This window comes from Neoarius graeffei, chromosome 1 (assembly GCF_027579695.1).
Source record: "Neoarius graeffei isolate fNeoGra1 chromosome 1, fNeoGra1.pri, whole genome shotgun sequence".
Taxonomy (NCBI): Eukaryota; Metazoa; Chordata; class Actinopteri; order Siluriformes; family Ariidae; genus Neoarius; species Neoarius graeffei.
The window spans coordinates 46,940,928-46,962,716 of NC_083569.1; the positions used below are offsets into that span (position 1 = coordinate 46,940,928).

General features: G+C 47.6%; 1 protein-coding gene across 2 annotated transcripts in view; it reads right to left on the reverse strand.

The window, feature by feature from the left end:
* plxdc2b (plexin domain containing 2b) overlaps nt 1-21,789 on the reverse strand; it is a 335,111-nt gene that overhangs the window by 119,352 nt on the left and 193,970 nt on the right. The gene's annotated exons all lie outside the window — the stretch shown is intronic.

Genomic DNA, 21,789 nt, shown 5'->3' on the forward strand with positions numbered 1-21,789 from the left:
GACAACATATCAAATGTCGAAAGTGAGACATTTTGAAATTTCATGCCAAATATTGGCTCATTTGAAATTTCATGACAGCAACACATCTCAAAAAAGTTGGGACAGGGGCAATAAGAGGCTGGAAAAGTTAAAGGTACAAAAAAGGAACAGCTGGAGGACCAAACTACAACTCATTAGGTCAACTGGCAATAGGTCATTAACATGACTGGGTATAAAAAGAGCATCTTGGAGTGGCAGCGGCTCTCAGAAGTAAAGATGGGAAGAGGATCACCAATCCCCCTAATTCTGCGCCGACAAATAGTGGAGCAATATCGGAAAGGAGTTTGACTGTAAAATTGCAAAGAGTTTGAACATATCATCATCTACAGTGCATAATATCATCAAAAGATTCAGAGAATCTGGAAGAATCTCTGTGCGTAAGGGTCAAGGCCGCAAAACCATACTGGGTGCCCGTGATCTTCAGACCCTTAGACAGCACTGCATCACATACAGGCATGCTTCTGTATTGGAAATCACAAAATGGGCTCAGGAATATTTCCAGAGAACATTATCTGTGAACACAATTCACCGTACCATCCGCCGTTGCCAGCTAAAACTCTATAGTTCAAAGAAGAAGCCGTATCTAAACATGATCCAGAAGCACAGACGTCTTCTCTGGGCCAAGGCTCATTTAAAATGGACTGTGGCAAAGTGGAAAACTGTTCTGTGGTCAGACAAATCACAATTTGAAGTTGTTTATGGAAGTCAGGGACGCCGTGTCATTCGGACTAAAGAGGAGAAGGACGACCCAAGTTGTTCTCAGCGCTCAGTTCAGAAGCCTGCATCTCTGATGATATGGGGTTGCATTAGTGCGTGTGGCATGGGCAGCTTACACATCTGGAAAGACACCATCAATGCTGAAAGGTATATCCAAGTTCTAGAGCAACATATGCTCCCATCCAGACGACGTCTCTTTCAGGGAAGACCTTGCATTTTCCAACATGACAATGCCAAACCACATACTGCATCAATTACAGCATCATGGCTGCGTAGAAGAAGGGTCCGGGTACTGAACTGACCAGCCTGCAGTCCAGATCTTTCACCCATAGAAAACATTTGGCACATCATAAAATGGAAGATACGACAAAAAAGACCTAAGACAGTTGAGCAACTAGAATCCTACATTAGACAAGAATGCGTTAACATTCCTATCCCTAAAGTTGAGCAACTTGTCTCCTCAGTCCCCAGACATTTACAGACTGTTGTAAAGAGAAAAGGGGATGTCTCACAGTGGTAAACATGGCCTTGTCCCAACTTTTTTGAGATGTGTTGTTGTCATGAAATTTAAAATCATCTAATTTTTCTCTTTAAATGATGCATTTTCTCAGTTTAAACATTTGATATGTCATCTATGTTCTATTCTGAATAAAATATGGAATTTTGAAACTTCCACATCATTGCATTCCATTTTTATTTACAATTTGTACTTTGTCCCAACTTTTTTGGAATCGGGGTTGTACAAACTTTATTTATTTCTATTTTATGACTTCTACCTTATCAAGTCAGTACAAATATTTTAGAGTCCAAACGTTCGTTTTCCAGCACAAAATTAAACATTACAGAAAAAAAAAGTTTGTATCTGAGCAGCATACATAAGAGACTACTTTTCAGATTAAAAAAAAAATAAAAAGAAAACATAATGAAGGCTGCTGGGTTTTGGTGCAAAATTAAGAAGCGAGTCAAGGTGTCCAGAAGAACTGGGGCTGGTTCTGTAAAATGCTCAGTAAAACCTACAGCTCATTTCCTTATAAAACTGCACACATCGTACCTGAAACTACTTTTTTTTTTAAAGCAAAGGGTCGTCTCACACCAAATATTGACTTTGTTTCATTTATTATGGCTTACTGCTGTTTATAGTATTTTTTATGTTGAAACATTTCATTTCATTATTTTTAAGCAAGTTTTGGTCTACAGCACTTCTTTACATTTGCATAAGGCTTTTGCACATTACTGTGTATATATATATATATATATATATATATATATATATATATATATATATATATATATACAGGGTGCGATTTGTCAAAAAACCAGAAGGGGGGATTTTTTTTTTTTAATCATGAAACGTCACAAAATTAAGGTAACAATAGGCTAACAGCTCAATAACATCCGATGATATCAAATGAATAACACTAAATGAAAATGAACACTAAATCAGAGATAGTAAATTCATCTTCCTATCTCTCTGACTAAATACACGAACACACACAACAAAGTTCGCATTGCTTGTCGCGTTGCTGTGATGTTTCTCTCCCTCCGGATTAAATGGACAGTGACTCGAAAATCACTGAAATACATGAATACTAAATGAACAGTTTGCTCTGATGGCGCAGTTCATGTGGCCTTTTCTGCTTTCCCGTCGGTGCGCTATCCGCCGCGTTTCGCCCTTCTTTAATCCACATTTCTGCGAATTTCTCAGCAGGGAAGGAACGCACGTCTGGCCCATTAACAGCGAGGAAAAGAAGGCTGTCAGTGTGGATACATTCATTCTGTTGCGCTCATCAGTAAGGATGTGATTCATGGCGCTAAATCCACGTTCACACTCTGATTATCTACAGTGTATCTATTTGCTGGGGATGTTCGGAGGGTTGCCAACTTTCTCATATCCAAATGAGGGACACTTTGTTCCGGGTGCAGACAAGTACCGGTACAGGCCCTGTACACGCACCCCAGCGCCCCAAAATAGTTACAGTACCGAATCGCCTTTAGGTGAGGGTTTCAAATGTAGGCCACTACAAATTCATTTCTAAAATAGAGCTTTTAAAAATTAATAGACCAATTAATGGATATTTTTAAGTAACTTAATGCAAAATAACAAACAATTCTAATATTATTGTCTCATTTTTCTCTTTTAAACTTTGGCCAAGTAATTCATCAGGCCATATTTATGAAGGCAATGTTCATAAACTGAAAAATGATTTGCTGTAGCTGTAAAACCCTGATATTTGCTTAATTGTCCATTTGAAAACCCTAAGAACCTTCTGCAATGCTTCATAGCAGAAGAAGAAGAGAGAAAGACATCACAAAGGCAGGAGTGAGGCAGAAAAGCTCCCCTTCTATAGGCTGAGGTCTATCCTGTTTCGGAAGGTTTTTTTTAAGCTATCTGCTATCCTTATCGAACAGTTAGGCTGTAGCCACTGGCTGCACCATCTGCTCTAGTTTAGTTTGATGCCTATTTTGTCAGTATAGCTTAAAAATTCAGGATATGGCAACAGTAAATGGTTTTAAATCGCAGATGACCGCGACTCGCGGTAATAGCGCTTCTCACGGCAATTACGCGATTTACACTACAGCATTGGAGTGAGGGGCAGGATCTGTCCCTGACGGGACTAATTAAAATTACCCAAAAAACAGGATGTCCCGCCCAATACGGGACGGTTGGCAACCCTAGACGTTCGTGAACATCAAAGCTGCCACTTCGGGTCATTTTGAAAGTGAGTGCAATGTAGACCATAGAAAACTGTCTCACAACATGCCTGTCATGTCAACTTTTTTTTTTTTTTCTGGTTTGTTTGTTTTATTGACGGGGTTGTCCCCGAGGATTTTTTTTCAGCAGAGATCAAAACCAGAGGGGGGGGATGATCCCCACCATCCCCCCCAGCAAATTGCACCCAGTATATATATATATATATATATATATATATATATATATATATATATATGGAATTTCATGCTGCATCAGTCAGTTACACACAGAGAACTGGCTCTAAATTATTATTCTGTGCCAAATATCTCAGACGCTGATAAGATTCATTTGATGCATTTCAGTCACGGTTGTACTATACATCATTAAAATGAGCATTAATGAATACAGAATGCTCCTTTTCAGAAAACAGGTCATGCTTCAATACATCATCCTCGGACTCTTCAGATATGCGAGTCTGAACCAGTGTTTAACTAAAAAAGCAGGCTTGAAGAGTGAAGTCCTGCCTGAATAACAACTCACTACTGTCCTGTTACTGCTTAGTAAAACCTTCTGCATATACACAAAGCATTTATACCAGTCTTCAATGAATGTTCTTCATAATCTTCATAAAGTCCTCATTCCGAACTCCAAACCTTTTAAATTCCTTTGAAGAATTAATTATCTACTTTGATTGACCAACGATATGAAAAAATGTAGGTATTTAACATATATAAACCAGTGATGCATTAATTTGCTTGCCTTTCAAGACATTTCATCTAGAATAGTGGGAAAGAACGTACACTGGACAGGACAGTTAATCACACGGTTGTCGAATGCACACCAAGCTGGGTTCGTTTGAAAATAATTCGACCTTTTATTTATTTATAGCGAATTATCAGAATGACCTAAATTACTGTAAATCGAACAAATGTTTGCAAACAAAGGCATAGTAGAAGTGCAAACAGCATGTCTATGATGTACAGAACCACATCTACTTAAAGATATATGGGAAAAATTTGGGAGAGTGGATAAAATCCATATTAGAAATGCTTGCACACGACTGTGACCTCGTGTCCCTCATATGGGAAAGCTGACAAATAGAAGGTTGTCAGCCTTATGTCTCCCTTTTCCAATGGCTGAATCTTCTAAGCCTTTTGTGTGGATTTTGAGATTTAGTTTGTCTGGAAATTTTTGTTGAAACCTGGTAACCCTGGTTAACGGCAACGGAAAAACACCTGTTATATCAAACATGATACATCAAAATCTGTTCAATCAAGCTGCTAGATTGTATGCTGGATGAGTTATTGACTCTGTTATTGACACATGCTTATTATCGGTTGTATTCAGTCATGTGACTGTAGCTTTCCCTAGGTGTGGGTGGAGCACAGAGGACGGCAGGACAGAGATCAGGTTCAACAAACAGTTTTATTGTTCCACTTTTCAGGGGACACAATAGGTTTTACGCAGACACACGCACACACACACATCAGGTGTCTGGTTCGGGAGAGATCTCCTCTGCTCTCGCTCTCCCTCCCTAAATAGGGCGCGGTCCCTGGGAAGACACACAAACACAGGTTAATTGCTCTCAGGTGAAGTGAATCTGCCACTTACCTTCCCTGACTCCGCCCTCCTGTCACAGACCGGTGCTCGACCACGCCCCCGCTGCCACATACCCCCACCGCCCGACTCAGGCCGGGCAGCCGTCCGGCCCGCAGCCGACTCCCCCCCCCCTTGACGGGAGAGGAAGTCCGCCACGACCATCTGCGCCCCCGGCCTGTGGACCACCTTGAAATTAAAGGGTTGGAGCGCCAGATACCAACGGGTGATCCGCGCGTTGGCATCTTTCATGCGGTGGAGCCACTGGAGGGGCGCGTGGTCCGAACAGAGGGTGAAAGAGCGCCCCAGCAGGTAGTACCGGAGGGCGAGGACCGCCCATTTGATCGCCAGGCACTCCTTCTCAATCGTGCTGTAGCGCCCCTCACGCACTGACAGCTTCCGGCTGATGTATAGGACCGGGCGATCCTCCCCCTCCACCTGCTGGGACAAAACGGCCCCCAGCCCTCTGTCCGACGCATCCGTCTGTAACATAAAAGGGAGAGAGAAGTCAGGGGAGTGTAAAAGTGGCCCCCCACACAGTGCAGCCTTTACCTCAGAGAAAGCCCGCTGGCACTGCTCCGTCCACTGGACCGGATCTGGCGCCCCCTTTTTAGTGAGGTCAGTCAGCGGGCTGGTGACGTCCGAATAATTAGGTATAAACCTACGATAGTAGCCAGCCAGCCCCAGGAACTGTCTCACCCCCTTTTTGGTCTTGGGCCTCGGGCAGGCCGCAATCGCTGCTGTCTTATTAATTTGGGGACGCACCTGCCCGTTGCCCAAGTGGAAGCCCAGATACCGTACTTCCACCCGCCCAATCGCACACTTCTTTGGGTTGGCCGTGAGTCCCGCCCGTCTCAGCGACCTAAGGACGGCCCTCAGGTGTTGCAGGTGCCGCTGCCAGTCGTTACTATAAACGATAATGTCGTCCAGGTAGGCGGCCGCATAGGTGGCGTGGGGCCGGAGGACCCGGTCCATCAGCCGCTGAAACGTAGCGGGCGCCCCAAACAGCCCAAACGGAAGTGTGACGAACTGGTGTAAGCCGAACGGTGTGGAAAAGGCCGTTTTCTCCCGGGATAATGGAGTCAAGGGGATCTGCCAATATCCCTTCGTTAAATCCAGTGTCGAGTAAAAGCGAGCCGTGCCTAGTCGATCGAGCAGCTCATCAATACGAGGCATTGGGTACGCGTCGAATTTAGACACCGCGTTGACTTTTCTATAGTCCACACAGAACCGGACCGAGCCGTCGGCCTTGGGAACCAAGACCACCGGGCTGCTCCAGTCGCTGTGGGACTCCTCGACGATGCCCATTTCGAGCATGGCCTGAAGTTCTTCCCGAACCACCTTTTTTTTGTGTTCGGGTAGTCTATAAGGGCGGCTACGCACTACCACCCCCGGGGGTGTCTCTATGTGGTGTTCTATGAGGTTAGTGCGACCGGGCAGGGGCGAGAACACATCCGAAAACTCGGCCTGCAACTGGGCGACCTCCGTGAGTTGGGTCGGGGAGAGGTGGTCTCCACAGGGGACCGGAGAGGTACGTGATGCCAAATTCCCTTTTTGAACCTCCGGCCCCAGCTCCGCCTTCTCCGGAACTGCCGACACCAACGCCACGGGGACCTCCTCGTTCCAGAGTTTGAGCAGATTGAGGTGGTAAATCTGTAGCGCCCCACCCCTGTCTGTTCGCCTCACCTCATAGTCGACATCCCCGACTCGCCGTGTGACCTCAAAGGGTCCTTGCCACTTGGCGATTAATTTGGAGCTCGACGTGGGCAAGAGTACGAGTACTTTATCTCCCGGTGTGAACTCTCTAAGGCGCGTACCCTTGTTGTACAGGCGGGCTTGCCGTTCCTGGGCCTGCCGCAAATTCTCCTGAGTTAGGTGGGTGAGCGTGTGGAGTTTTGCGCGCAGGTCCATAACGTACTGAATTTCATTCTTACTCTGTGAAGGTCCCTCCTCCCAATTTTCCCGCAGCACGTCTAGGATGCCGCGCGGCTTACGCCCATATAATAATTCGAACGGGGAGAACCCCGTGGAGGCTTGAGGGACCTCTCGCACTGAGAACAGCAAGGGTTCGAGCCACTTATCCCAATTACGTGCGTCCTCACTTACGAATTTTTTAATGATATTTTTGAGGGTGCGGTTGAACCGTTCTACTAAACCGTCCGTTTGTGGGTGATATACACTGGTGCGGATCGGCTTAATCCCCAATAACCCATACAGTTCGCGTTGTGTTCGTGACATAAACGTAGTGCCTTGATCAGTCAGAATCTCTTTCGGGATTCCAACTCGGGAGATGACGCGGAAGAGTGCCTCTGCAATACTGCGTGCTGAGATATTGCGCAGAGGCACTGCTTCCGGGTATCGCGTTGCATAGTCCACTAGAACTAATATAAAGCGGTACCCTCGTGCTGACCGATCCAATGGCCCGACGAGATCCATCCCAATTCTTTCAAACGGGGTCTCGATTAACGGTAGAGGGCGCAATGGCGCTTTTGGAATGGCCGCTGGATTTACTAACTGGCATTCGCGGCATGCCGTACACCACCTACGGACATCGCCGCGAATCCCCGGCCAATAGAATCGGGCCATTATTCGGGCTAGTGTTTTATCCTGCCCTAAGTGTCCAGCCATGGGATTAAAGTGAGCCGCCTGGAATACCAATTCCCGGCGGCTCTTTGGAATCAAAAGCTGCGTGACTCGCTCTTTAGTTTGAGTGTCCTGCGTCACTCGGTATAATCTATCCTTCATAATCGCGAAGTAGGGGAAGGACGGGGTGGCGTTCGGCTGGAGCGTTTGACCATCGATTACTCTCACTTGGTCAAACGCATGCCGCAGAGTCTCGTCTCGCGACTGCTCTAATGGGAAATCCGCAAGGGATTCCCCAATAGAGAGAGGAGGAGCCGGTGGCTCCTCACCCTGACGCGGAGATGACGTAGACGGCTCCGCGACAGCTGCTCCCGCCAAAACGACACCGGGACCTCCCCCTGTCAACTGGCAGGACCCACTCTCTACTAGGCGCGTCATTAAACCCCGAAATCCCGGCCAATCAGTCCCCAAAATTAACGAGTGGGTAAGGCGAGGATTAACCGCCGCCTTCACTATAAATTTTTCCCCTCTGAAAATAATATGGACCGACACCAAAGGGTAGCTGTGAATATCCCCGTGCACACACAAAACCTTCACCCCTTGTGCTCCCCCCAATGCCTCGTTTTGAACCAGGCTTTGGCGAATTGAGGTCTGATTACAACCAGAATCCACCAATGCCTGATATGTAGCCCCTTGGATACTCACCGGTATGCGATACGCTCCGGCCCGATCGAGGGCGGCCTCTGGCGCGTCGGGGATCCGAACCACCGCGCCCACTTCCATTGCTGTGCACTGCTGTTGAAGGTGGTCCGGTTCCCCGCAGCGCCAGCAAACCGGCCCGGGCTTCCCCTCTGCACCGGTGCTCTGGGGCTCACTCACCTGAGGTGGGGGAGAGACAGACACAGAAGGGAGAAACGGGAGGGCACCGCGGGTGCGGCGGGCCGGCAGGGGTGGTGCCGGCCCCCGCCTCCGCGGTGGGGGAATGGGGCGAGGACGGGACACAGAAGGAGGGGAGAGAGAGAGAGAAAGAGAAGAGGAGAGAAGAGATGTCGACATCCGCTGTCCTGCCGCCGAGACAGCCGCCAGATGATCCTCCGCCAGCTCGACTGCCTGATCCAGCGACGCCGGGCGGTGGCACTGGACCCACTTCGCGGCTCCTGCTGGTAAGCGGGCGATGAACTGTTCCAGTACCACATGATCGACGATTCCCTCGGCGTCGCGATCTTCGGCCCTCAGCCACCGCCAGCAGGCGTCCCGGAGCTGCTGGCCGAACGCGAACGGGCTGCCGACTTCCTCCATCCGCAGCGCGCGGAAGCGCTGGCGCTGCTGCTCCGGCGTGCGCCCCACGCGCTGAAGGACAGCCCGGCGAAGGTCGGCGTAGGCCAGCCGGCGATCGGCGGGGAGCTGTAGTGCAGCCAGCTGCGCCTCTCCCGTCAGGAGGGGGAGGAGGCGCGCCGCGCGCTGCTCCATCGGCCACCCCGAGGCTTCAGCGACCTGCTCGAATAACGTGAAGAAAGCCTCGGGGTCATCCTGCGGGCCCATCTTAGTTAAGGTGAGGGGAGACGGGCCCGCGGCCGGAGCGCTGGTGGGCCCCGCCGACGCGAGGAGACGCCGGAACGCCTTGCGATCTTCTTGCTGGGCCAGCACCAGGGCATCGAAGCGCCGCTCTTGTTCCTTTCGGAGTGTGACGAGCGCCTGGTGCTGGCTTTGCTGAGCCGTGGCGAGGGCGTGGACCAGGTCGGTGAACGGGGAGGATTCCATGGGGCTGCTGGGTTGGTGCTCCATTTCCCGGGTTTCAGCACCACTGTAGCTTTCCCTAGGTGTGGGTGGAGCACAGAGGACGGCAGGACAGAGATCAGGTTCAACAAACAGTTTTATTGTTCCACTTTTCAGGGGACACAATAGGTTTTACGCAGACACACGCACACACACACATCAGGTGTCTGGTTCGGGAGAGATCTCCTCTGCTCTCGCTCTCCCTCCCTAAATAGGGCGCGGTCCCTGGGAAGACACACAAACACAGGTTAATTGCTCTCAGGTGAAGTGAATCTGCCACTTACCTTCCCTGACTCCGCCCTCCTGTCACAGACCGGTGCTCGACCACGCCCCCGCTGCCACAGTGACTTTTGTTACTTCCGGTAACAAAAAAAAAGTAGTTTACTTCCGGTGAATGAAGTGGTGGTCAGGCAAACCGATTTGGTTGCTGTTATGCAGAAAGCTAGTGAAACCGTCTCTGACTATTTTCTCAGTTTAGAGGCCAACGCACAGTCACGATACCTTCAGAAAGTTGCTCTTTGCAATGAGATAGATCCTTACATGCTTGGAAAGAAGGATTTTTCCTATGAGTTGGAATGAGTTCCATGACATCTCAAACTACCTGGTGCTGCAGACATCATTCTACACGGACAAACAGATGAAAAACTGGAAGAGCATGGAGGTGAACAACTTTTTATATGTGGCTGGGTTAAAGATCTAGGGATCAGGACACTACAAGATAAATCCTGTATCATTTTTGCCCGGGTAAGTAGAGATTTTTGGCCGTTTTGTATGCATCTTTGTGATGGTTCTGGGTAAATCAGTCACAAAGATCCACAGAAACCCCTTTAAAGACCTGGGTTTTAGGTGTAATATATGTGTTAGTTTACAATATGGCAACCATGATCAAACAGTACACAAAAACACATGAGGACTTAAGCATCTCTTGAACTTCAGAACATCACGAAATAACAGAAAATGGCGAGAAAAGTGATTTGCGAATCCAAACAAAAATAAATCAGAGGAATTTACAAACCTTTCATGAAGTGATCACTGCAAACTTGAGCGTTCTTCGACTCCGCTCCCTTCCATCGCAGCGAAAGGTTCAAGAGCCACTTTTCTTGTCGTTTTTTAGTAAAATCTTTTGCTCTTTCACCCTTTATCACTTCACGAGGAACCCGGAAGAAACTTTTATCAGTTTCATGGTTTGTTTGATTCGAGCAGCCCAAAATAAAGCAAGTGTTGGGCATTTTAATGACTAGCAATGTTAGGACTGGGACTGTTTTGGCCTCTAGAGGCCGCTGTTATGTTTATCTTGTCATGTTTGTTTTGGCCTCTAGAGGCCGCCACTGTGTTTTGTGTTTGTCTTGATTGCCTGTTTCCGGCCCCGCCCTGTTCCTTAATTGTTTTGTGTATAAATACCCCTCTGTTTGTTCCCTTGTCACGGAGTCTTTATGCTATGCTGTCTTGTGCTAGTTTCCTCTGTCTCACGTATCTTGCCTGTGCCCTTGTGTTTTTGATATTTTTTGCTTTCTTTGGACTTTGTACCTTTTTGATCTTCTGAGCATTCAGCATTTTGCCTTTCCTTTTGTTTTTGGACATTTAACCTTTGGATATTTTTATTTTGGTTTATCTTCTGAGCTTTTGGATTTTCTTTTTGTTTTTTCCATTGGATTGTATATAGTGTAAATAAACTGTTTTTTGATACTCTACTTTCGCCTCATGCCTCTGCACTTGAGTCAAACCCCCTAGTGGGGGTTTGCTGGATTATCACACCAGCGACCTGGGTTCGAATCCCAGCAAAACCCTAACAGAAAGTCTCCATCATGACTGACTCAGCAGAGGCGTCTTCAATGGTCTACCCGGCTAACCTTCAGGGAATTATGGCTTCTTTAACACACTTCAGAGCTACCATGGACGAACACTTATGAGCCAATGTGAGGCCCTTGCTCGCCACGAGGTACTGCTTCAGCAAATTGGGAAAACCCTGGCACAGCTGACTCCTCTGCCCGCATCTCCTTATCCTGATCCTGCTTCACCATCTGCACCCGCTCCAGTGCCTCCCGCCACGCTGTCTCCTTCACCTCGCGAACCCAGCCTTCCTGCACCACAGAGGTATGATGGCAAGCACGGTGAGTGCTGGGAGTTCCTTCCCGAGTGCCAACTCACCTTTGAGCTTCAGCCTACCACCTACACTACGGATCGCCACAAGATTGCCTTTGTGATAACCTTGTTAGCTGGTAAGGCACGAGCTTGGGCAACGGCCATTTGGCAGAGACAGGGACCCGAGTACTCTGATTTCAAGTTGTTTATGGAGGAGATGCTTTGTGTCTTCGATCAGGCAGACACCAGTAAAGACGCAGCCAGGAAGCTCATGTCCATCCGGCAAGAAGGAAGCGTCGCGGACTACGCCATCACGTTCCGGATGCTCGCAGCTGTCAGCGGATGGAACGAAGCAGCCCTGGTTTCAGCCTTTCACCATGGTTTGTCTGACCCTATCAAAGACGGCCTGGCCTCTATCGGATGCCCAAGTGACCTCGAAACTCTGATCTCACATTCTACTCGTCTTGACAACAGGATTAGAGAGTGCCGCCGAGTCCTGAGTTTCCCCGGCCTCACTGCCTCGACCTGGAGCCCGTCTACCTCCTCCAGTGACTGTCCAGAGCCCATGCAAGTTGGCCGTACTCGTCTCTCCACAGCTGAGGGGGAGCGCAGAAGGAGAGACAAGTGCTGCATCTACTGTGGCAAGCCTGGCCATTTCCGAGCATCATGTCCCAAGCTCTCGGGAAAAGGACCGCCCCGTCCAGCTGAGGGAGGGTTGTGATGGGGCCTACCCTCTCTCCTGAACTCCCTGGCCAATGAGTCTACATCCCGGTCTCCATCTCCTGGGGTGAGTCCGTCCACTCTTGTCAGGCCTTGTTAGACTCAGGGGCGGCTGGAAACTTTATGGATGTTCACTTCGCCCAAAGTATCAATGTCCCGACTGCACCTCTTGAAGTCCCACTGTCTGTGTCTGCCCTCGATGGCCAAGCCTTAGGTGACGGTAGAGTCACCCAAGTAACTTCTCCAGTCTTCCTCCAGTCTCAAGGTCACAAGGAAGAAATATCCCTGCACCTGATTCCTTCACCAGAGTTCCCAGTGATTCTAGGCCTTCCTTGGCTTACCCGCCACAACCCTCGCATAGACTGGGTAACAAGCCAGGTTGTGGAATGGGGCCCTGTGTGCCATGCCTCTTGTCTGCTCTCTAGCTCTCCTGTGTCTCCCGCCGAGCCTCCTGATCTCATCGAGTTATCTCAAGTTCCCACAGAGTACTGGGATCTCAAGGAAGTTTTCAGTAAGAGCAGGGCCGCCGTTCTTCCTCTGCACTGTGCCTATGACTGTGCCATCGACTTGCTCCCTGGGACTACCCCTCCTCGTGGCAGACTGTTTTCCCTCTCTCAGCCAGAACGCAAGGCCATGGAGGAGTACATCAAGGACGCCTTGGCTTCTGGGTTCATTCGACCATCCACCTCACCCGCTGGTGCCGGCTTCTTCTTTGTCGGCAAGAAGGATGGGGGGCTCCGGCCGTGTATTGATTACAGGGGTCTGAACAAGATCACTGTACGCAACCGCTATCCCCTTTCGCTGATGTCCACAGCGTTCGATCTGCCTTTAACACCCCGTCTGGGCACTACGAATACCAGGTGATGCCCTTCGGACTCACCAACGCACCAGCTGTTTTTCAGGCCCTAATCAACGATGTCTTGAGGGACATGATTACCCAGTACGTTTTTGTCTACCTCGACGACATCCTAATCTTTTCCAAGACCGTGCAGGAGCACCGCCACCATGTCCACCAGGTTCTCCAGAGGCTGCTACAGAACAATCTGTTCGCTAAGGCCCAGAAATGTGAATTTCATGTTCCCGAGGTCTCCTTTCTGGGTTTTATTGTACGGACGGGCCAACTCCAGATGGATCCAACCAAGACCCTGGCCGTCCGGGACTGGCCCACCCCCAAGTCCGTCAAAGAGGTTCAGCGGTTCTTAGGATTTGCTAACTTCTACCGCAAGTTTATCAGGAACTTCAGTTCTGTAGCAGCGCCCATATCGGACCTCACCAAAGGGACAGGTGGATCGTATGTCTGGTCTCCTCAGGCGGAAAAGGCGTTCAAAGACCTCAAGCACCGCTTCTGCACGGCACCCATTCTGGTCCTCCCGGACCCTTCGCAACCCTTCATCGTCGAGGTGGACGCCTCGGACAGCGGCATCGGCGCGGTCCTCTCTCAACGCTCGGAAGGAAGGTTGCACCCCTGCGCATACTTCTCCCACCGCCTGAGTTCTGTGGAGTCCTGGTATGATGTGGGGGATTGAGAACTGCTAGCAGTTAAACTGGCCCTTGAGGAGTGGAGGCACTGGCTGGAGGGAGCGCAACATCCATTTTTGGTCTGGACGGACCACAAGAACGTGGAGTACCTCCAGCAAGCAAAGAGACTCAATCCACGACAGGCTAGGTGGGCCTTGTTTTCAGTCGGTTCAGCTTTACCCTATCATACCGCCCCGGCTCCAAAAACACCAAACCTGACGCGCTGTCCAGGCTGTTCGCTCCCACCAACAGGGAGAGCGAAGTTGGGCCTATTATCCCTGTGTCCCGGATTGTGGCCCCTGTCCGCTGGGGTATTGAGGAGACCGTCCGACGAGCCCAACGCCAGGACCCCGGTCCTGGGACGGGGCCACCGGGCCTCTTGTATGTCCCACATCAAGCCCGGGCCAAGGTTCTCCAGTGGGGTCACTCGTCCCCTCTCACTGCCCACCCGGGAGCTTGAAGGACCCTGGACTTCCTGAGAAGACGCTTCTGGTGGCCAAGCATGGAGAAGGAAGTGAGGCCATTCGTCCTTTCCTGCGAGGTGTGCACCAGAAGCAAGAACCCACGACAGCATCCCCAGGGCCTCCTGCATCCTCTGACCATTCCCCGGCGTCCCTGGTCCCACGTGGCAGTCGACTTCATCACGGGTCTCCCGGAGTCACAAGGTAACACTGTCATTTTGGTCATAGTGGACAGATTCTCCAAGGCCTGCCGCTTTATACCACTGTGCAAGCTCCCTTCTGCCCTTGAAACTGCTAAACTAATGTTTAATCACGTCTTCCGAGTCTTTGGTCTCCCTCAGGATATCGTCTCAGACCGGGGGCCCCAGTTCTCCTCCCAAGTGTGGCACGGATTTTGCAAGCTCATCGGAGCCACTGCCAGCCTCTCCTCTGGGTTCCACCCACAGTCCAATGGTCAGACGGAGAGGCTCAACCAGGACCTGGAAACCACCCTGCAAGGCCTGGCTATGGATAACCCGACTTCGTGGAGCACCTGGCTGCCATGGGCAGAGTACGCCCACAACACCCTGCAGTCATCGGCTACCAAGTTGTCGCCATTCCAGTGCCAATTTGGGTTTCAGCCACCTCTGTTCCCGGACCAGGAGGAGGACGCTGGGGTGCCCTCGGTCAACCAATATGTGAGACGGTGTCGCAAGACCTGGAGCAAGGTCAGGAGGACCCTCATCCAGACCTCCAGAACCAACCAGACTCAGGCCAACCGCCATAGAAGACCTGCCCACGCTTTCCGCCCTGGGCAGCGGGTTTGGCTGTCCACCAAGGACCTTCCGCTGCGGGTGGAGAACCGCAAGCTTGCTCCTCGCTACATTGGCCCCTTCAAGGTGGTGCGCAGGGTGAACCCTGTCGCCTACCAGCTCCAGTTGCCCCGGACTCTGAGGATCAACCCCACATTCCATGTTTCCCTATTGCGGCCTGTACTGACATCCACGTATGCCCCTGCCCCTAGGAATCCCCCCCCCCGCATCTTCCAGGGTCAGACTGTGTTCACTGTGCATCACCTGCTTGACTCCCGCCGGGTCCGCGGCGGGCTTCAATATCTGGTAGACTGGGAGGGCTATGGCCCTGAGGAACGCTGTTGGGTCCCCGCCCGGGACATTTTAGATAAAGGACTTTGTCGGGACTTCCATTCGGCCCATCCGGATCGCCCTGGGAACGTCAGGAGACGGTCCTGGGGGGGGCCCTGTTAGGACTGGGACTGTTTTGGCCTCTAGAGGCCACTGTTATGTTTATCTTGTCATGTTTGTTTTGGCCTCTAGAGGCCGCCACTGTGTTTTGTGTTTGTCTTGATTGCCTGTTTCCGGCCCCGCCCTGTTCCTTAATTGTTTTGTGTATAAATACCCCTCTGTTTGTTCCCTTGTCACGGAGTCTTTATGCTATGCTGTCTTGTGCTAGTTTCCTCTGTCTCACATATCTTGCCTGTGCCCTTGTGTTTTTGATATTTTTTGCTTTCTTTGGACTTTGTACCTTTTTGATCTTCTGAGCGTTCAGCATTTTGCCTTTCCTTTTGTTTTTGGACATTTAACCTTTGGATATTTTTATTTTGGTTTATCTTCTGAGCTTTTGGATTTTCATTTTGTTTTTTCCATTGGGTTGTATATAGTGTAAATAAACTGTTTTTTTGATACTCTACTTTCGCCTCACGCCTCTGCACTTGAGTCATCCCCCTGGTGGCCTAGTGGGGTTTTGCTGGATTATCACACCAGCGACCTGGATTCGAATCCCAGCAAAACTCTAACAAGCAAGGTGTCCCAGCAACAGTAATGCTTTGTGAACAGTGAGCTTCACTGACTACCACTTCATGTCTTGCATATCTAATGAGGTGGATGTGACGTCGGATGCAACCCACCTATTGGATAGTAGCCTATAGTAGCATAAGTCTGATAGCCTCTCGACTTCATTTTAACATCCTCCAGCACCAAACACTATGGTCACGAACCACAGCTAACACTGTGCATGATGCATGTGTATTAGGGTCAGGTGTTTATTTTAAAGCATGGGAACAACTACAGATGGCTCAAAGACCGATAACTACAGTATATTTATTTAAATTCAGCTGATAGTCTTGTTTGTGCTTGTTTGTTAGTCTAGCTCATCAAGCTTCTTTTCATCAAATGAAATTTAAGGTAAGATCATGTCTTTCTACTAATTCCTAGCTGAATGGAGGAATGAATTGTGGACCTGAAGGAAAGAAGTTGTTAAAATGGTGGTAGTTGTGAATTTTTTGCTTCCTATTTCCTCATCTTTTTCCTTTTTTTTGTATCTTCTCAAATACATCCAATATCCAGTATTTCTGCACGGTGCAGGGCTCATCATCTAGTTCCTTTTATTCTTCATCTCTCTCTCTCTCTCTCTCTCTCTCTCTCTCCTATTCGCTCTGTTCTTTCTTTTGATTTCTCTCAGTTAGCGATTCCTTTTTTCTCAAATCCATAACTGCGCCGGGCGGAAAGAGGAATAGAATATGGAAAAATAGCAAATTCACACACAGCAACAATCATACAAAATATCATGCTGTTATTGGTGTAGGAAGAGTGTTACACACAGGATTTAAAATTTTACATTCAAATTCAAGCAAAATTATAAAGAAAAGTTCAAGAGAGGTTGCATGATAAAGAAAGACACATATACATGTGAGAGAGTGAGAGTTAGAGAGGGAAAGACTATGAGAGAGCGACTTAATTTTTAAAGTTACCTTTATTTTCACATCCATTACGATCAAGGATGGACAGAAACATGAAACCATTGCTGTGATGTGCTGTACTGCATATAATGTTGGAAGGGGAATGGATAGATGAATATCTGTAGCCGCTTTATCCTGTTACAGGGTCGCAGGCAAGCTGGAGCCTATCCCAGGTGACCACGGGCAAGAGGCGGGGTACACCCTGGATAAGTCGCCAGGTTATCACAGGGCTGACACATAGACACAGACAACCATTCACACTCACATTCACACCTACGGTCAATTTAGAGTCACCAGTTAACCTAACCTGCATGTCTTTGGACTGTGGGGGAAACCGGAGCACCCAGAGGAAACCCACGCGGACACGGGGAGAACATGCAAACTCCGCACAGAAAGACCCTCGCCGGCCACGGGGCTCGAACCCGGACCTTCTTGCTGTGAGGCAACAGTGCTAACCACTACACCACCATGCCGCCCCTATAATAATAATTAATCTTCATCTACAGAGAGAGAGAGCACTGTTTGGCATCATTAGTGTGGGCTAAGGAAGGCATGCATGAAGACCCTTCTCTGTACAAGCACCCAGTGGGTGGAATAAACCTTCTCTGAGTCACTGACTGTCTTCAAATAGAGGCTACAGTCTCCCTCTTAAGTGTGCATTAATTAAAAAAAAAAAAACTTGTTTGGTTTTCATTGCTATACTAAGTCTTCTCTGGTGATATTCTTTGACTATAACCTATAGTGTCTTGCAAAAGTATTCATCCCACTTAGTGTTTGTCCTGTTTTGTCGCATTACAAGCTGGAATTAAAATGGATCTTTTTTTTTTTTGGGGGGGGGGGGGGAGCCACATTTGAATTACACAACATGCCTACCACTTTAAAGGTATTATTTATTATTATTTTTTTATTGTGACACAAACAATAATTAGGATGAAGAAACAGAAATCTGGAGTGTGCATAGGTATTCATGCCCCAAAGTCAAGACTTTGTAGAGTCACCTTTTGCTGCAATTACAGCTGCAAGTCTCTTGGGGTATGTCTCTATTAGCTTAGCACATCTAGCCACTGGGATTTTTGCCCATTCCTCAAGGCAAAACTGCTCCAACTCCTTCAAGTTAGATGGGTTGCGTTAGTGTACAGCAATCTTCAAGTTATGCCACAGATTCTCAATTGGATTGAGGTCTGGGCTTTGATTAGGCCATTCCAAGACATTTAAATGTTTCCCTTTAAACCACTCCAGTGTAGCTTTAGCAGTATGTTTAGGGTCATTATCCTTCTGGAACATGAACCTTCATTCCAGTCTTAAACCTCAGGCTGACTCAAACAGGTTTTCCTCCAGAATTGCCCTGTATTTAGTGCCATCCATCTTTCCTTCAGTCCTGACCAGCTTTCCTGTCCCTGCAGATGAAAAACATCCCCGCAGCGTGATGCTGCCACCACCATGCTTCACTGTAGGACCAGTGTTCTCAGGGTGATGGGAAGTGTTAGGGTTTGCGCCACACATGGCATTTCCCATGATGGCCAAAACATTCAATTTTAGTCTCATTTGACCAGGGAATCTTCTTCCATGTGTTTGGGGAGTCTGCCACATGGTATTGAGCAAACTCTAAACATGTTTTCATATTACTTTCTTTAAGCAATGACTTTTTTTCTGGCCACTCTTCCATAAAGCCCCACTCTGTGGAGTGTACGGGTTAAAGTGGGCCGATGGATAGATACTCCCATCTCCGCTGTGGATCTTTTCATCTCCTTCAGTGTTATCTTTGGTATCTTTGTTGCATCTCTGATTAATGCCCTCCTTGCCCAGTCTGTGAGTTTTGGTGGGCGGCCTTCTCTTGTCAGGTTTGTAGTGGTGCCATATTCTTTCCATTTTGCTATAATAGATTTAATGGTGCTCCCTGGGATATTTTTTTATCACCCAACCCTGATCTATACTTCTCCACAACTTTGTCTCTGACCTGTTTGGAGGCTCCTTGGTTTTCATGTTGCTTGCTTAGTAGTGTTGCAGAGTCAGGGTCCTTCCAGAACAGGCGGATTTATACAGACATCATGTGACAGATCATGTGACACTTTGATTGCACACAGGTGGATCTTAATCAACTAATTATGTGACTTATGAAGTGAATTGGTTGGAGCAGCTCTTATTTAGGGGTTTCATATGAAAGGGGGTGAATACCTACGCACACTCCAGATTTTTGGTTTTTCATCTTAATTATTGTTTGTGTCACAATAAAAAACAAAACAAAAAAACAAACAAAAAATTTGCACCTTTAAAGTGGTAGGCATGTTGTGTAAATCAAATGGTGCTAACCCTCCAAAAATTCATTTGAATTCCAGCTTGTAATGCAACAAAACAAGACAAACACCAAGGGGGATGAATACTTTTGCAAGGCACTGTATTTGTCTTAGCATGAGAATGTTTTTCACAGTGACTACAAAATACTTCTGCAGGTCACTCTGGATAAGGATATCTGCTCAATGTTGTAAATGAATACCAATTCCAAAATTATTGGCACCCTTCAATATAATGAGTGAGAAGAATTTTTAAAAAAAGAAACAAAAAAAATCCAAAGACACAATGATTCAAATTAGAGACCACTTATGCTTGCCCTAACAAAAATCATTTTTGCTTACAATATTAAGCTCTCGTAAGAACTTATGAATGACTGATGTCTGTGACCAGTTCTATTTCCTTACTTTTGGAATCAGACAAGATCAAATCCGGACACTCTTTTGGTGTTAAGATTTGAACCCCACTGAAACTCTGTGGTGTGAATTAAGTACAAATTTGCAAATCTAAGAATATAAATGAATTTGAAATGTTCTGCATGGTGGAGGGTTTATGATCCCTCTACAAGCAACTTCAATCTTTTTACCTATTACAGGAAGAGACACCAGGGGAGGCCTCACTAAGTTACTGTAGTGATGCACATAAATCCAAAGCCAGTGTTCTTTCAGAAACATTACACTACTTAAATAAAACAGGATTTTTTTCTTTTAAACTTTATAGTGCTCCAACTTTGTGTTATTCGTTTAGTATATAATCTCCACAGGTTACTCTTAGGGGGCGGCACGGCGGTGTAGTAGTTAGCATTGTTGCCTCACAGCAAGAAGGTTCTGGGTTCAAGCCCAGCGGCCGATGAGTTTGCATGTTCTCCCCGTGTCCGCGTGGGTTTCCTCCGGGTGCTCCGGTTTCCCCCACAGTCCAAAGACATGCAGGTTAGGTTAACTGGTGACTCTAAATTGACCGTAGGTGTGAATGTGAGTGTGAATGGTTGTCTGTGTCTATGTGTCAGCCCTGCAATGGTGTACCCTGCCTTTCGCCCGTAGTCAGCTGGGATAGGCTCCACCTTGCCTGCGACCCTGTAGGACAGGAAGCGGCTACAGATAACGGATGGATGGACGGATGTTACTTTTAGTTCATTTTACTCACAATACTTCTGGAGTTAACGATAACTACCTATATATCAAAAAGGTAGCATTGCTTGTACAGTATAAAATTTTATTTATTTATTTATTTATTTAAATTTCCCCCCACAGCAACAAGAGAGCATACAACCGAGAACTAGGATTTTGCACTTACAGCTGTGAGTAAGAACTTAAACCTAGGGTAGGTAATTTTGGAGAAACCAACAAGAGTAAGCTAGATTTTTAAAATATCCAACCAAAATATCCTAACCCCTCCCTTCAGCCTTCCATCTAAAGCAGACCTGGGCATTTTCCGGCCCGCGGGCCACATCCGGCCCTTTGGTTCATTCTGACCGGCCCGCGTAAGGTTAATTAGAAATTACAAAATAAACGTATTTTCTAATTTTACCTCATGCATGGACTGAATGTGCATTGCTTTTATTTTGAAGTTGTGTTCAACAAAAACGCAATGCGCGCAACATGAACATGACATGAAATCCCACGAAACCTAATCCCGCGATAACTACTTCCGTAATTTGTCCAGACCAACCACAAACTTGTACATCATCCTTCAAACGGTCCAGCCAATCACATAGTGTGACGTCACCAGCAGGCGCCGGAGCCCGAGACAATCTGTAGATTTGATACCTACACCGAATCGACACGGCATCATTATTATACAATGTATCTTGCTTGATATGTGGAGTAGAAAGACAATATTGTGATGTCTTTATTGTGTTTTGGGGTGAATGTGACTGAAAAAAAAAATGGTACAAACGTTCACATTTTGTTAACCATTGTTTTGGGAAATTTGATTGAATAAATGACATTTTTTGTAAGGCAACCTCGTTTTTTCCATACTCTTACTGGTCTTAGCAGCTTGTAAAAACAATGTTATTTACTGCTTTATATAAAGAAATACAATTAATATTATGCAGAATTTACTTCAGCCTTTTGGTCCGGCCCTCCACAAAATTTTCTGCTTCTCATGTGGCCCCATGGAAAAAATAATTGCCCACCCCTGATCTAAAGCCACGCCTCCAAAACACATGAACGCGCACTGCCCGAGTCTTGAGGAAGGATGAGTCCATGAGAGAGTGTTTGGGCGAGGGAGGAGCATAGGGTATCATTATCATTTCCGACTACCTCATATCTCATGTACGTGTAAGAAAACAACTAACATTATCATAATGAATGCCAACAATGAAAATGGCTGTTGTTAGTCCTCACAGCTGTCAACTAGCTCACGAGCTTGAGCAATATGTCTGCAATATGTCTGCCTAGCCTTGTGGAAGATTTCAGTCACGCACAATGAGTGCACGAGTAGTGTGTGTGCAGGGAGAGACATAGACAGGTCGACAGGCAAGTAGACAATCGGACCAAATGAAATGATTGGACAAGCTTTTACAGCTCTGTGACTGCCACAGGTGATGGATTTGTTTTCTTTTTATTGTCAGAGCTTTT